The sequence below is a fragment of the Elephantulus edwardii genome, unplaced genomic scaffold (assembly GCF_000299155.1).
Source record: "Elephantulus edwardii isolate Elephantulus edwardi_28Jun2011 unplaced genomic scaffold, EleEdw1.0 scaffold00066, whole genome shotgun sequence".
NCBI lineage: Eukaryota > Metazoa > Chordata > Mammalia > Macroscelidea > Macroscelididae > Elephantulus > Elephantulus edwardii.
The window spans coordinates 6,085,321-6,098,516 of NW_006399816.1; the positions used below are offsets into that span (position 1 = coordinate 6,085,321).

Here is a 13,196-nt window from a genome sequence, read left to right on the forward strand (position 1 = left end):
AGCTCTGGTGATGTAATTGGTAGGGAGTTGCGCTGCTAACCTTAAAGTGACAACTCTGGGGGTTTGAATCCACCAAGGCTCTTGGACTGTGGACTATCACTAGAGCTCCCTGTTTTATACATATATAAACAGAGTTTATATACTTGCTGTACTAATTGGAGTAGCACTCATATACCAAATCCTTATGTGTATAGAGAATTGGTTCTGGATTTTAATTTTGTTCTTCTAAGTATCCATGTTTATGCATCAGATTAGATTATTTAACCTCCCCCACCTTTTTTGGTGTTACTGCATTATAAATGACCTCCAGTATAATAACATATTTAATTGTGACAGCAGGCTTCTTTGGCCTTGTTAACTTATCCCCTTCCCTCAATTTTAACAGAAAAACAAATGTTCCTAATGTTTTACTATTTAGTATGGTGATTGCTTAGGTTTCTGCTGAATAACCCTTACCAAATTAAGGAAATTTTTTTTGTTCCTGCTTTGCTAAGTTTGTTTTTTAAAATGATGAATGAACATTGAATTTTATAACTGAGTTTTTAGCATCTGTTGAGAAGATTATATGCTTTTTCTCTTTTTTATTAGTGTAAAAAAAAGATCAAAGGCAGCATCAGGATAGCCAAATTTGACCTCTACTAACTCCATAAGGGAAAACTGCCCCATCAACAACATCCACAGTACAAAATAAATTCCCATGTGGCCAGACATGATCTTCCTGCACCCACCTCTGCTAGTTCCAATATCAAATCTTACTGCTTTACCGGGTCTGAAATCCATTGCAGTGACCACAACTGACTTTATAGAACCATACTCACAATTATGGGGTTAATTAGGGGATGTTAACAGGCAGTAATTCAGGTTAGTGGCAAGATACAATCCCTCAGTCCAGACAGCTTTTCAAGCTTGGTCACAGACCCTTTTACCTTCAGCTTCATGGCTTAGGATTGTGTTACAAAGTTCTCTTAGTCCTACCAGTTATGGCATTTTCCCTCAACACTCGAGCAAGCATGGGTGTAGGACTCTGGCATTGACTCTGTGGGGCAGCAGTCCCAAGCCAGTTCTGTCTCATGTTGGTCTCTGATTTCTCTGCTGAGGCGGCCATTACTTTTGTGAAGAGTTTGGTCAGATTGGCATAGGAATCTGGCCCTGAAGGTTGTGCCACAGCATCCTCTTCTGTGCTGGTTCAGTGTCCCAATTTCTGCTTCTGAAACCACTCCATTTAAACCTAGTGAGATGAGTCTAGCTAATCCCCTGGTGGATAAACTAGCATACCCTATTTGTATGATCCTGCCCATCTATATGGCAGAGTCAAATTCAATGGCTAGAAAAGTTATTTTAAACAATAAACCCTTGATATCACAATTAGCTATTAATATAGACAATTAATTGGATAGAGTTCCTGCTGTTAAACCATTTTTTACCTTCCTGAGGTAAGCCTTAGGTACGATAAAGTCAGCTCCAACTCATAGAGACTCAGCTTGACAGAACTGCCCTCACAGATGCTGCCACGCTTGAGCCTATTGTTGTAATCAAACTTTGTACAGCAAATTAGCTTCCCGTTTGACAATTTCTAACAGATTATTCAATGACATTAGTTAGCTTTTTTACAATATGTTATTCTACTTAATTACATTCTGATTGTTGTGGTTTTAATATTCTGGTTTCCTTGCCCCCTTATCTTGTTTGCTTTACTATTATGTACCATTAAGTCAAGACCATCTCCTAGCTAACCAATCAATGGGTTTTCAAGGCAGGAAATCACATGTAATAAAGCACATGTTTGTTTTATTGTTGTGTGCCATCAGGTCGAAACGAATGTTCTGTTCGCTTTAGAGTACCTCAAACTAGAACCACTCCCACTCTGTAGCACAGAGTAGAACTACCTCTAGGTTTCCAAAGCTCTAACTTCTTTCTTTCTTTCTTTTTTTTTTTTTGCATGACTCTTTTCAATTTATAGCATGGAGTTACACCTGTTGTTGTTATGTGCCGTCGAGTCACTTGTGACTCATAGCGACCCTATGTACAACAGCTCTGAACTCTGCTATGTCCTGTGCCAATCTTATTGTCTCTGACACACTCATCCCGATTGCCCCAGTCACCGAATCAATCCACCTCCCAGAGGTCCTTCCCCTCCTGTGCCTGCCCTCCACCCTCCCAAACATGATGTCCTTCTCCAAGGACCGGTCTCTCCTTACAGCATGACCAAAGTATGTCAGATGAAGCCTCAGAATCCTTGCCTCCAAGGAACAGCCTGGTTTAACCCTCTCCAGAATGAATCTGTTTGTTTTCTTAGCAGTCCATGGTACCCTCAATACTCTTCTCCAACACCAAAGCACAAAAGCATCAATTTTCTTTCTCTCTTCCCTGGTCATTGTCCAGCTGTCTGACGTATAACAAGTGATTGCAAAAACCATGGCCTGTACCAAACGCACCTTAGTCTCCAGAGACACACCGTTGCTCTTCAGTGAGGTCCCTAACAGCAGACTTTCCCATCACAATACGTCTTTTAATTTCCTGGCTGCTGGTGCCAAGAGTGTTGATTGTGTCCAGGTTAAAAGTGGACCCCAGATGGTAACATTATACAAGCTGTGAGGCTTTAAACTTGTAACAAGGAACAGAAGGGAAATTTTCTATTCATTGAGAGAAAATCCTTGTGTAAGCTTCAGTGAGTCACAAACATGAAACTCATGAACCTTCAGCTGGATGTCCTTTGCCAGCCCAGTCTCTACAAGGATCTACCATATGTTCTTGTTCTGGTCACTTTGTACCTGAATTTCTTCTCCATATTCTAGATGCTTAGTTACAGTACCACTTGAGATAAATTTCTTCTTAAACACCTTCACTAATTTCTTTTGTCATAATTATCAACAATCTCTTGGACAGTTGTAAGGATCCTCCTGCCATTTCTCTGTTGGATTCTCATATGAATATAATCCTCAGCCAGCAGGAAGCAGGTCATCACCCTTACTTGCATCAGCAAAGGGGTCAAAAGAGTGGATAGCGGACATGCCATACGATTCCTTTTCCTCTGTTGAAACAGCCTTCTGGAGGTGGGGCAGGGAGTGTTGGGAAGAGCTAGGGAGCTTGAAGGGAAGGCACCTGCGTCCTCCGTGGTGGCTCAGTGACATGGGGCATGCTCTAACTCTTTAAAGATAAAGACAGTCTCATCTTTCTCCCCTGGATTGGTTGGTGGGTCTGAACAGCAGACCTTTTGGTTAGCAGCCAAATTCTTTAACCACTCTACTATGCCCATGTCTGTGGTTGTTCTCTCACATGATTGTTATGTGCCAGAGACTGCCTGCAACTTATAGCAACCCTATGTACAGCAGCTCTGAACCCTTCTCTATTCTGTGTCAACCTTATTGTCTCTGACACACCTATCTGCGTAACCCCGATCACTGAATCAGTACATCTCATTGAGGGTCTTCTCTTACGGTGTCCCTCCACCCTTTCAAGCATGATGTCTCTTCAAGACTGGTCACTCCTTGTAACATGCCCAAAGTATGTCAGAGGGGCTTCAAAATCCTTGCTTCCAAGGAGCAGCCTAGTTTCACCCTCTCCAGGACGAACCTGTTTATTCTCCTAGTAGTCCATGTTATTTCAATACTCTTCTTCAGCACCATAACTCAAAGGCATCTTCTATCATCCTTTATCGTCCTTAGTCATTGTCCAGCTTTCTGATGCATAAGAAGTAATTGTGAAGACCATAGCCTGGATCAGGTGCACCTTAGTCTCCAGACTGAGATTGTTGCTCTTCATTACTTTGGAGAGGTTCCTCACAGCAGATTTTCCCAGTTCAATTACATTACTGTTATTTCTAAAAAGAAAATTTTTTTCTTTTTTTTTTAAATTTAGGTTGTTTATTTTTCATTTCAATGAACTTCTACAAAGATTTTGGAATTCCATTCATTCAAAAATATGGAACGCTTCACGAATTTGCATATCATCCTTGTGCAGGGGCCATGCTAATCTTCTCTGTACCGTTCCAATTTTAGTATATGTGCTGCCGAAGCGAGCACTAAAAAGAAAATTTTAAAGGTCCTTGTTTCTTCCCTCTCTGCCCATTTTGTAAACACTAATATTCTTTGATATCTATCAATTATTCATTCATTAACTTGTTACAGGTACTGATGATTGTACTGATGTCGTCTTTGTGACAGGCACTGTGGTAGGAACTGGCTGAATGAGAGAGAACACGATCCTTGCCTTCAGGGATTTTAACTTTCTGCTCTGCTGCTAGATTATTTCTTTTCCAGTTTGCTTTCATTCTTGTTAATGGAGTTATTTTTTGTTTTTGTAGAGTTAGTATGCTTATGACATCTTTTTGCCTGAGGAGCTTCCGTTATTGTCTGTGGGATCATATATGGACTCTGGAGTGTGGGAGATATAGTAGCCCTCCTAGTCTTACCTTCTCAGTGAACTCATTTTTACCATTCTCACACATACTAGACACAACCAGGCCCACTATCTCTACAGTAAGCACATTTCTTTCATGTCCCAACCTTTGTACATTTTGTTTTCCAGCTGGATAGGGTTTTTTCCCCCTGCCTGACAAATTCCTGTGTATCTTTTCAGACATTCCTCCCAAAAGATTGTTTTCTTTTGTTTTTTTAACCTCTCTTAACTTGAGTTGCATAAATGCAGGTGCCATAATGTATTGAGCCGCTGGTGAAAGGTTGTGAGTTTGAATCCACCAACTGCTCCATGAAAGATAGAGTCCTCTCATAAAGGTTTAACGACCTCAGAAACCTGATGGAGAGTTACTGTGAGTCTGAATGGGCTGGAAGGCAGTGGATTTAGAGTGAGTTAGGTAGCGTTAGTATGAGAGTGTCCTGAGTGATGAAAACTGTAAGGTATTCAGCTACAAACGAAAATAGTTCTAGTCCATCTAGAGGCACTTAAGATGAAAAGCCTGGTGATTTATTTTTTGAAAGTCAGTAATCAAAAGATCCTGTAGAGCTGGGAATAAAAATTTCATTTGATGAAACTAGACATAATATCTGTAATACAAGCTGACATTTACTCATGTATATTGTAGCGTTATTTATGGTAGTATAGAGTTGGAAACAAAGTATCCATCAATGGACTAAATGGTTAAAGAAATTGTGATAAATTCATACTATGGAGTATTATTTATTGTGCCACTGAGTGCAAACCAATGTCATAGCTGACCCTCCAGTGAGTTTTCAGAGAAGGTAGATCACATGGGAGGAGATTGCCCATTTTTCTCTTGGGGAGCATCTGGTAGATTCAAACAACTTGCCTCTGGGCTGACCGCGCAACTCCTTACCAGAGCTCCCTTAAGGAGTATAATACAGCCCTAAAACACTATGAAGAACTTTTGAAATACTGCACAGAATGAATGTAGAACAAATTATGCTGAGTGTCACAAAAAACCAGTATAAGATCACTAATAGAGAAAGCTGAGGAAATGCTTAGACACAGAATCACTTTGAGAGTGTTAATAGGAATAAGAAGGGAGAGAGGTGAGCAAATATGAATAAATAATTGAAGGGAAAGGCAGTATTCAATAAGAGTTTGATTAGACATTATAATTAACTGTATTAACCAATTTTAGTTAATGTTATAAAACATTAGAGATTGGATGAAAACACAATATGATTTATACCTTTCACTAAAAAAAAAAAAAAAAAAGCCTGACAGTGCTGATACACATGGAGTTGCTATTAGAATTGATACAACAGCATCTGTTTTTGTTTTCAGAGTCAAAATCCGGTAGCTTTCTTCTTATATATCTGTTCTGTTACTGTTGACTGCCACTGTGTCACTTTGACTCATAGAGACCTCTTGTGTGCCTTTGCTCTGTGATTATCTTCAAGGCTGTGATTATTGGGTCTGTCTTCTGAGGAGCCTTTGGGTGGGCTAGAAATGCCAGACTCTACCAGTAAAGTGCTTAACCAGTTGGACCACCTGGGCCTCAGATCTATTCTAGAATGTCCTAGATTTTATGGTAGAGATCTGTTTATATGTTCTATTTTTATTTCTGTATCTAAATGACTGTGAACAGCTGAGAACAAGGTCTTTGTCTCTCTGGCTTGCCTCTTTCATGGCAACACTAAAGTGTGTAGCACAGAGTTGTTTTGTGGTGTTGAGTCAGAACTGCCTAATAGCTGACCCTCCAGTGGTTTCATAGGCTGTAAATTCCATAGGAGGGGATTGCCCTTTTTTTTTCTCCCACAGAGCAGCTGGTGGATTTGAATCATGTGCCTTTGGGTTGGCAGTGCCTGGATCTCCTTAGCAAAACTAACAGCACTGCAGAGAGACTTTCAGCAAATCTTTGTTGTTTCTGTTTGACCAACTACTTTGACTGCATGCCTGAAAGAGCTCTGCTGTCCTTTCTTGAAGAGGAATCCTACTCCTGCTGCTGATTGTGACTGGCTGCCAGAGGAAATTATTCTCTGAACTAGAACAGTGTATCATTTAGTTAGTCTCTCCCTCTTTTTTAGAAAAATACCATTCAGCTTTTTTTAGAGTTGTATAGTTTTTAGCTCTTGTTTCTTCTCCCATTTTCCAAAGTTAGTATTTTGTTGGTTATTTTGTTAGTATTTTCTGTTGGGCTTAAGATCATTAAAAACATTAAATTAGCGGGTAGGATAATGGGATTTATCCCTCCCTTTTGGGACATTTTTTTAAATTACATTGTTCCAGAACATTATAAAATTAGAATTTTTTTCCTTCTCTGATGCAATAAAAAGAAAATAAAAAAGCAATGACTCTTTTTAAAATAATGTTTTAAGGCAAGCAGTATTTCCTTGATAAAATAAAAATGTTTTAAGTAAGCCATAAAATGCTAATATAGACTGATAGTTTTATTTTCATGTTTGGCATAGTAACAGGACTAACGGAAAAATTGTGGTTTTAATTTAGAAATTCAGCAAACCTCTTCTTACTGCCTTACAAGCAAGCTCATGTGTCCTTGTTCAGATTCTGTTTTCTAGCAGATTGATAAGGACTAAGGAATGGATAGATAATAACAAGTCAACCATTCTCAGTGACAGAAATGTGGGGAAATAGGCATGAGAGCATGGTAGCTACTAATGCATCTGTCACTGAAATTATGAGGATGGAACATACTTGCTCAAATAGAAGGAGGATTCAAATTAGAGAAAGCAAAAATATTAAATCTTACCATTAAATCGCTTTCCTTATTTGGGCATTCAGTACAGGATGACTGACTGCATTTTGGTGTCGTTTGCCCTGCACAAAGTTGTCCCATTTTTTCTGACAAGAAGTAGCCTCTGCTTAGTTTCCTGCTGTTAAGAAGAAATTGTGTCCTGGATGGTAGTGTTGTTAGTCACTGAGCTGCCTGGATGGTGTGGTGTGCCTCTTGAAATGAGGAACAAAAGATTTTAGAGATGGAAGCAGAAGAGCAAATACTTCTGAACTCAACTGCTTGTGTCACCTGACTTGATTTCCCCCCCTTCCAGTTGAACACATACCAGAGAATTCTAATTTAAATCTATACTTTTAGATATAGTGAACTGTTGTTATGTGCTATTGGGTCGACTACAGTTAATAACAACCCTATGCACAATAGCTCTGAACTCTGCTCTATCATGAACCAATTTCGCTGACTCTGACACACCTGTACTCATTATCCTAGTTACTGTGTCTGTCCAACTCAGCCGAGGTCTTCCTTTCTTGGCACTGTCCCTTGACCCTTACAAGTATGATTATTTTTGTTGTTGTTAGATCCCATTGAATCGAGTACAACTCACAGTGACCCTATGAACAAAAAATCTGAGCCCAGTCCTGTCGTGAGTCATCCTCACACTTCTTGACACACAAGAACCCATTGCAGCAGTTACTGTATCAATCCACCTGGCTGAGGATCTTCTTCTTCGCCGACCCTCCACCCTTCCCAGCATCATGAATAGCACCTCCTAGCAACATGTCCAAGATATGTGAGGCAAAGCTTCATCATTCTTGCCTCCAAAGAGCATTCTGGCTGCACCATCTCCAAGACATACCTGATCATTCTCTTAACCGTCCATGAGATGTCAGTTATTTTTCTGTCATCCTTATTCATTGTCCTGGTTTGGGATGCATAGCTAGTAATTGGAAAGACTATGCCCTGAATCAGACACACCTTAGTCCTCAAACTAACATCACTGCCCCTCAATAATTTTGAAAGGTCCTTAACTGCCAATTTCCCCAGTGCAGTGTGTCCCTTTATTTCCTGACTGCTGGTACCTAGGGTATTAATTTTGGATCCAAGCAAGATGAAGCTGTTGACAGATGTACTAACTAGACTATGCAAGGAAATTTGGAAGATGACTGTCTGACCAATGGATTGGAAGAGGTCCATATTTGTTTCCATTCCCAAGAAGGTTGATCCAACTCAAAGTGGAAATTATCAAACAATATCATTGATAACACATGAAAGCAAAATATTGCTGAAGATCATTAAAAAATGGCTAGAACAATATATAGATAGGGAATTGCCAGAAGTTCAAGCAGGATTTAGAAGAGGCCTTGGCACCAGGGTTTGGAATTGGGAAGGAAGTGTGTCAGGGTTATATCCTGTTAATGTGTTATGCTGAACAAATTATCTGAGAAGTTGGACTTTATAAAGAGGAGTGTGGCACCAGGGAGAGTCATAAATAATCTGCGTTATGCACATGACACAACCTTACTTGGTGAAAGTGAGGAGGACTTGCATCATTAGTTGCAGAAGATCAAGAAATTGCAGCCTTCAGTATGAACTGTGTTTCAGTATCAAGAAAACAAAGGATTCTTACCACTGGACCAGGTATGATTAGGAAGATCTAACTGATAGAGGCTTATAGTGATACAAGAAAGAATATGTGATTCTGAGTAGCTCTGCCTCTGTTGAAAGAAGTATTAGTGTAAAATAACTGGAAAAAAGAAAATAGAAAAAACAACCCACTCATTCAGTTAGAGAAAGCTCTGGTAGCTTACTGGGTAGGGAATTTTATTACTAACCCAGAGTTCAAATTCACCAGCTGCTCTTCAGGTTACCAATGGGCAGTCGCCTCCTGTGTGATTTATTGCCTCTGCAAACCTGCTGGAGGGTCACTTAAACTATTTTGCAAACCTGCTGGAGGGTCAGTTAAGAGTCTATTCTGACTCAACAGCATATAAAAACAATATCCATTTAGAGAATATAACTTGTCAGGGGCTGTGGTGGCTACTTTTCTATTGGTTATTTTATTAAATTCTTGTCTTTCTAGATTAGAAAATTTAGGTTCAGAGAGATTAAATGACTTGCCCACATATCACCAAGAAGGAGAGTTGTTCTCTCTGACTCTAAACCCTCCAGAGCATTAGACTTGTTCTTTGGTGGTTAAATGACTAACATCCAAGGAGTAGGTGTCTTCTGTTATCTCAAGAGCAGATTTCTTACAGATCTGAGCCTTTGGGTTCACTCAGGTCTAGTTGGAGCTTGGAATTTTAAGGAACTACCTCGGGAATGAAAGAGCCACCACATTTTCCTTGACCTGTTGGATGGCTAACCCTTATCCATAGCTCATCTTAAAAATGAGTTAATATTGGGAGTTTGATGTTATACAGTTAGTTTTTTTCCTTCCAGCACCATCCAATTTCAGTACCAATGGATGGTGCCCATAGAATATCTCACTTAATTGACAGATTTCTCACTTGTTGTGTAGCAGGTTTTCTAGTATGTCTGTCTTCATGGTCATACTTAAGAAATGTGTTTCTGTATTTTTAAATGTGATTGTGGGTTAAGTATGTAATTATAGTAAGCCTTCTGACTGTGTTAGAATAAATCCTATCCTTACCTTAAAAGCTAGATGAGAAGGACTGTATGTGGTAATGTTAATTTTGTGTACATCAATTCAGACCTTTACCCAAAGGAAGACCAAAGTCATTTGAACTGTGACCACTTCTTAGTTGCTAGGTATTAACAATTTGTGGTTACTCCTAAGCCTAGACTAGACTCAAACCACTGACTTTGAGTTGGTAGCTGTGATTCATATTTTGGCCCATTCTTTCTTTGACTAGGAAATACATTGAATATTAATTTCAGGAATTTCACTTATCCCTGAATAGTATATTTCTCATTAAAATTGCTTGGGCTTGTTTTTATGGTTGTCAACAGGGCCACAAATCAGCCTCTATAAAGTGTTTTTCTTCTGAATCCATGTGTAAACAGAAGGTAAAATCTGACTGACCATGGAATGACTCTAAACATGAGACCATCCTTTCTGACACCTTTCAGAGATTCCTTCATCAGCAGAGGATGGAGATGCAGGAAGTTGACCCTGAACAGAGCAGGTGGTGTGTGTGTATTTGTATGTGTAAATATCTTATTGCTGTTTATAGTACATTGAATTCTAGTCATTGCAAGGCCTGGTCGGGCCAGACAGGAGGAATTGTTCCCGTATTTGAAGCCAAGAATAATATCCTGACCAGCAGGGGGACAGAGGTCAACTCAAGGCAACAGCTCTTGGAGCTGTGGGACATCAAGAACTATGGAGAAAGAGTTTAGTAAGAAGAAAGTTAAGATATACTTGCAAATGTATGAAACCTAGATGTCTCTTATTGGAGCATGGCTTATTGATGGAAAATGAAGAATAATCTTAGCAGCTGACTGACTGTGGGATAAATTCATGTCAGTTCCTTGTCCTTTAGCCAGATTTCCCTTCCTACCTGTCAGAAGCTCAGGTGGCCAAGTGATAAGGAATTGAATTTCCAACTCAATGGCATGTGTCCTTCAGGAAGAAGATGGATATTCTCTTCCATGGGATTTACAGCCTCTAAAACGCCCTGGGGGAAAAAAACCAATACATAAACAAACAAACGCCCTGGAGGGTCAGCTATGAGTCAGTTCTGACTTGATACACACCACCACCACCTCCCTATATTAAGGCATAGTTAAGTGCTCAACTGCTAATAGGAAGGTCAGTGGTTTGATTCCACCTGCAGAAGAAAAGATCAGATAATCTGCTCCCCTAAAGAATGCAGCTAGGAAACCCCATGGGGCAATTCTGTTTGGTCCTTTAAGGTCACTAAGAATCAGAATAGACTCAACAGCCTATGACATCCACAACCTACACGTTAAATTTAGCTATTAGTGATTGTTTTAGAAACAGTGTGTAAAAAAAAAAAAAGAAAAAGAAACAGTGTGTACCAGCAGTAGGGAAGGCATTTAGGTTCTCCTGCTATCCTAATGTTTTATTCTGCTGTCAATTTAGAGTCAACCAGGAGAAAACTGGTTTTAGATGATAATATGTGAACTTAACAAATACCATTCAGAAGGTCTCCTGGAGGCCTTCCAGATTGGCTCAGATTTTGTTTCTGGGATCTTTTGTGCCCACATCTCTTCTCTTCCCTTCTGACTCTCCTGATTCTGATGCTGACCACTCACCCTTCAGAGCAGTTCAGATGGCATTCTGTGGAGCATTCTGAGTTTGCCCTGTTGTCTTCCTTGGGACTCAATTCTCTAGTCTGGCTCTTCCTGGTTCTGAGCCAAAGTGATCATCTAAAAGCTTTTCATCATAGCCTTTATTTCTTGGCTGTTTTCATGCACTTTGACTGATTAGTTTTGCTAGTTCTCTCCTTTCTGTATGTGTGATTTACTTTTTTAAATTAATTTTAATGAAAGCTTACAGAGACTTTGGATTTCCATTCATTCATTGTTGCCCTTTTCTCCCTGCCCAAACCACCCCCCATCCCGTTTGCTCTTCTCTTGGAAAAAGAAAAGAAAAATTCTTTCATTGTTATTCAGTCCCTCCCCCCAAGTCCACTCCACTATGCAGCCTTCGTTTTGAAAATTAAAACTCTTTTATTGTAATACAATCCCTCCCCACAAGTCCACTCCACTTTGCAGCTTTTATTCTGGACTCCTGTCATGACAGTAATACCTAATCACATATCCTTTTTAAACAGTCCTCTCCCTCATCAGTTTCAATGCAGTATACATAATTGATCCCATCTTTCTCAGTCTCCCCCCAACCCCAGTGTCAGTCCTGTTTTACAACAGTGGCACTATGCAGTATTTTACCTTTTGTGACTGAGTATTTCACTCAGCATAATGTCCTCTAGGGTCACTCATTTTGTATAGTATTTCATGAGTTCCTTGTTTTTCAATGCGGTATAGTATTCTATTATGTGATATACCACAGCTTTTCTATTCATCTGTTTGTTGATGGGCACTTAGGTTGTTTCCAACTCTTTGCTATTGTAAACAAAGCTGCAATAAACATGGGTGTGCATATATCTGCTTGGGTGACATTTATGGTTTCTTTGGGATAAATTCCCAGTACTGGAATTGCTAGGTTAAATGGTATATCTATTTGCAACTTTTTGAGACAGTGCCATACAGCCTTCCATAGTGGTTACACCATTTTACAGTTCCACCAACAGTGAATAAGGGTTCCAGTTTCTCCACAACCTCACCAGCATTTGATGTTTGCTGTTCTATTAAATTTTGCTATTCTTACTGGGGTGAGATGGTATCTCATGGTTGTTTTGATTTGCATCTCTTTTAGAGCTAGGGATTTTGAACATTTCTTAATGTGCTTGTTAGTCATCTGAATGTCATCTTTGGTGAAGTGTCTGTTCATATCCTGTGCCCATTTTTCAATTGGGTTATTTACCCATATCTTGTTGTGGTGCTCGAGTACTTTATAAATTCTAGATATAAGTCCTTTATCTGACATGTCATTACCAAATATTTTTTTCCCAGTCTGTGGCTTCCCTTTTTACCTTGTTGGAGAAGTTTTTAGATGTCCATAGGGCTTTAAGTCTTAGAAGTTCCCATTCATCTATTTTATCCGCTCCTGGTTGTAGAGGCCTTACATCTTTTTAATCCAAACTTTATATGAATGGATTGATAATAGGGGTAGGATTAAAATTCAGAGTTCAGATCAAAAGCTAAAAAGCTTCTGAGTGGGAAGGGAAAGGATAGAATAGCCTTGTAGAAAGCTTTTAGCAATTTAGAATATATATGCAGAATTGTTGTTGTTGTTGTTATGTGCCCTCGAGTCGTTTGTGATTCATAGTGACCCTATGTACAACAGCCCTAAACCGTGCTCTATCCTGTGCCAGTCTCATTGCCTCTGACACACCCATCCCGATTACCCCAGTCACTGAATCAATCCGCCTTATAGAGGGTCTTCCCCTCCTGCTCTGTTCCTCAACTCTACCCAGCATGATGTCCCTCTCTAAAGACCTGTCTCTCCTTA

General features: G+C 39.6%; 1 protein-coding gene and 1 pseudogene across 1 annotated transcript in view; one reads left to right on the forward strand and one right to left on the reverse strand.

The window, feature by feature from the left end:
• The window catches only part of PTPN9 (protein tyrosine phosphatase, non-receptor type 9), a 143,361-nt gene that overhangs the window by 47,260 nt on the left and 82,905 nt on the right, over positions 1–13,196 (forward strand). The window lies entirely within an intron of this gene.
• Positions 2,634–3,011, reverse strand: LOC102849345 (annotated as a pseudogene).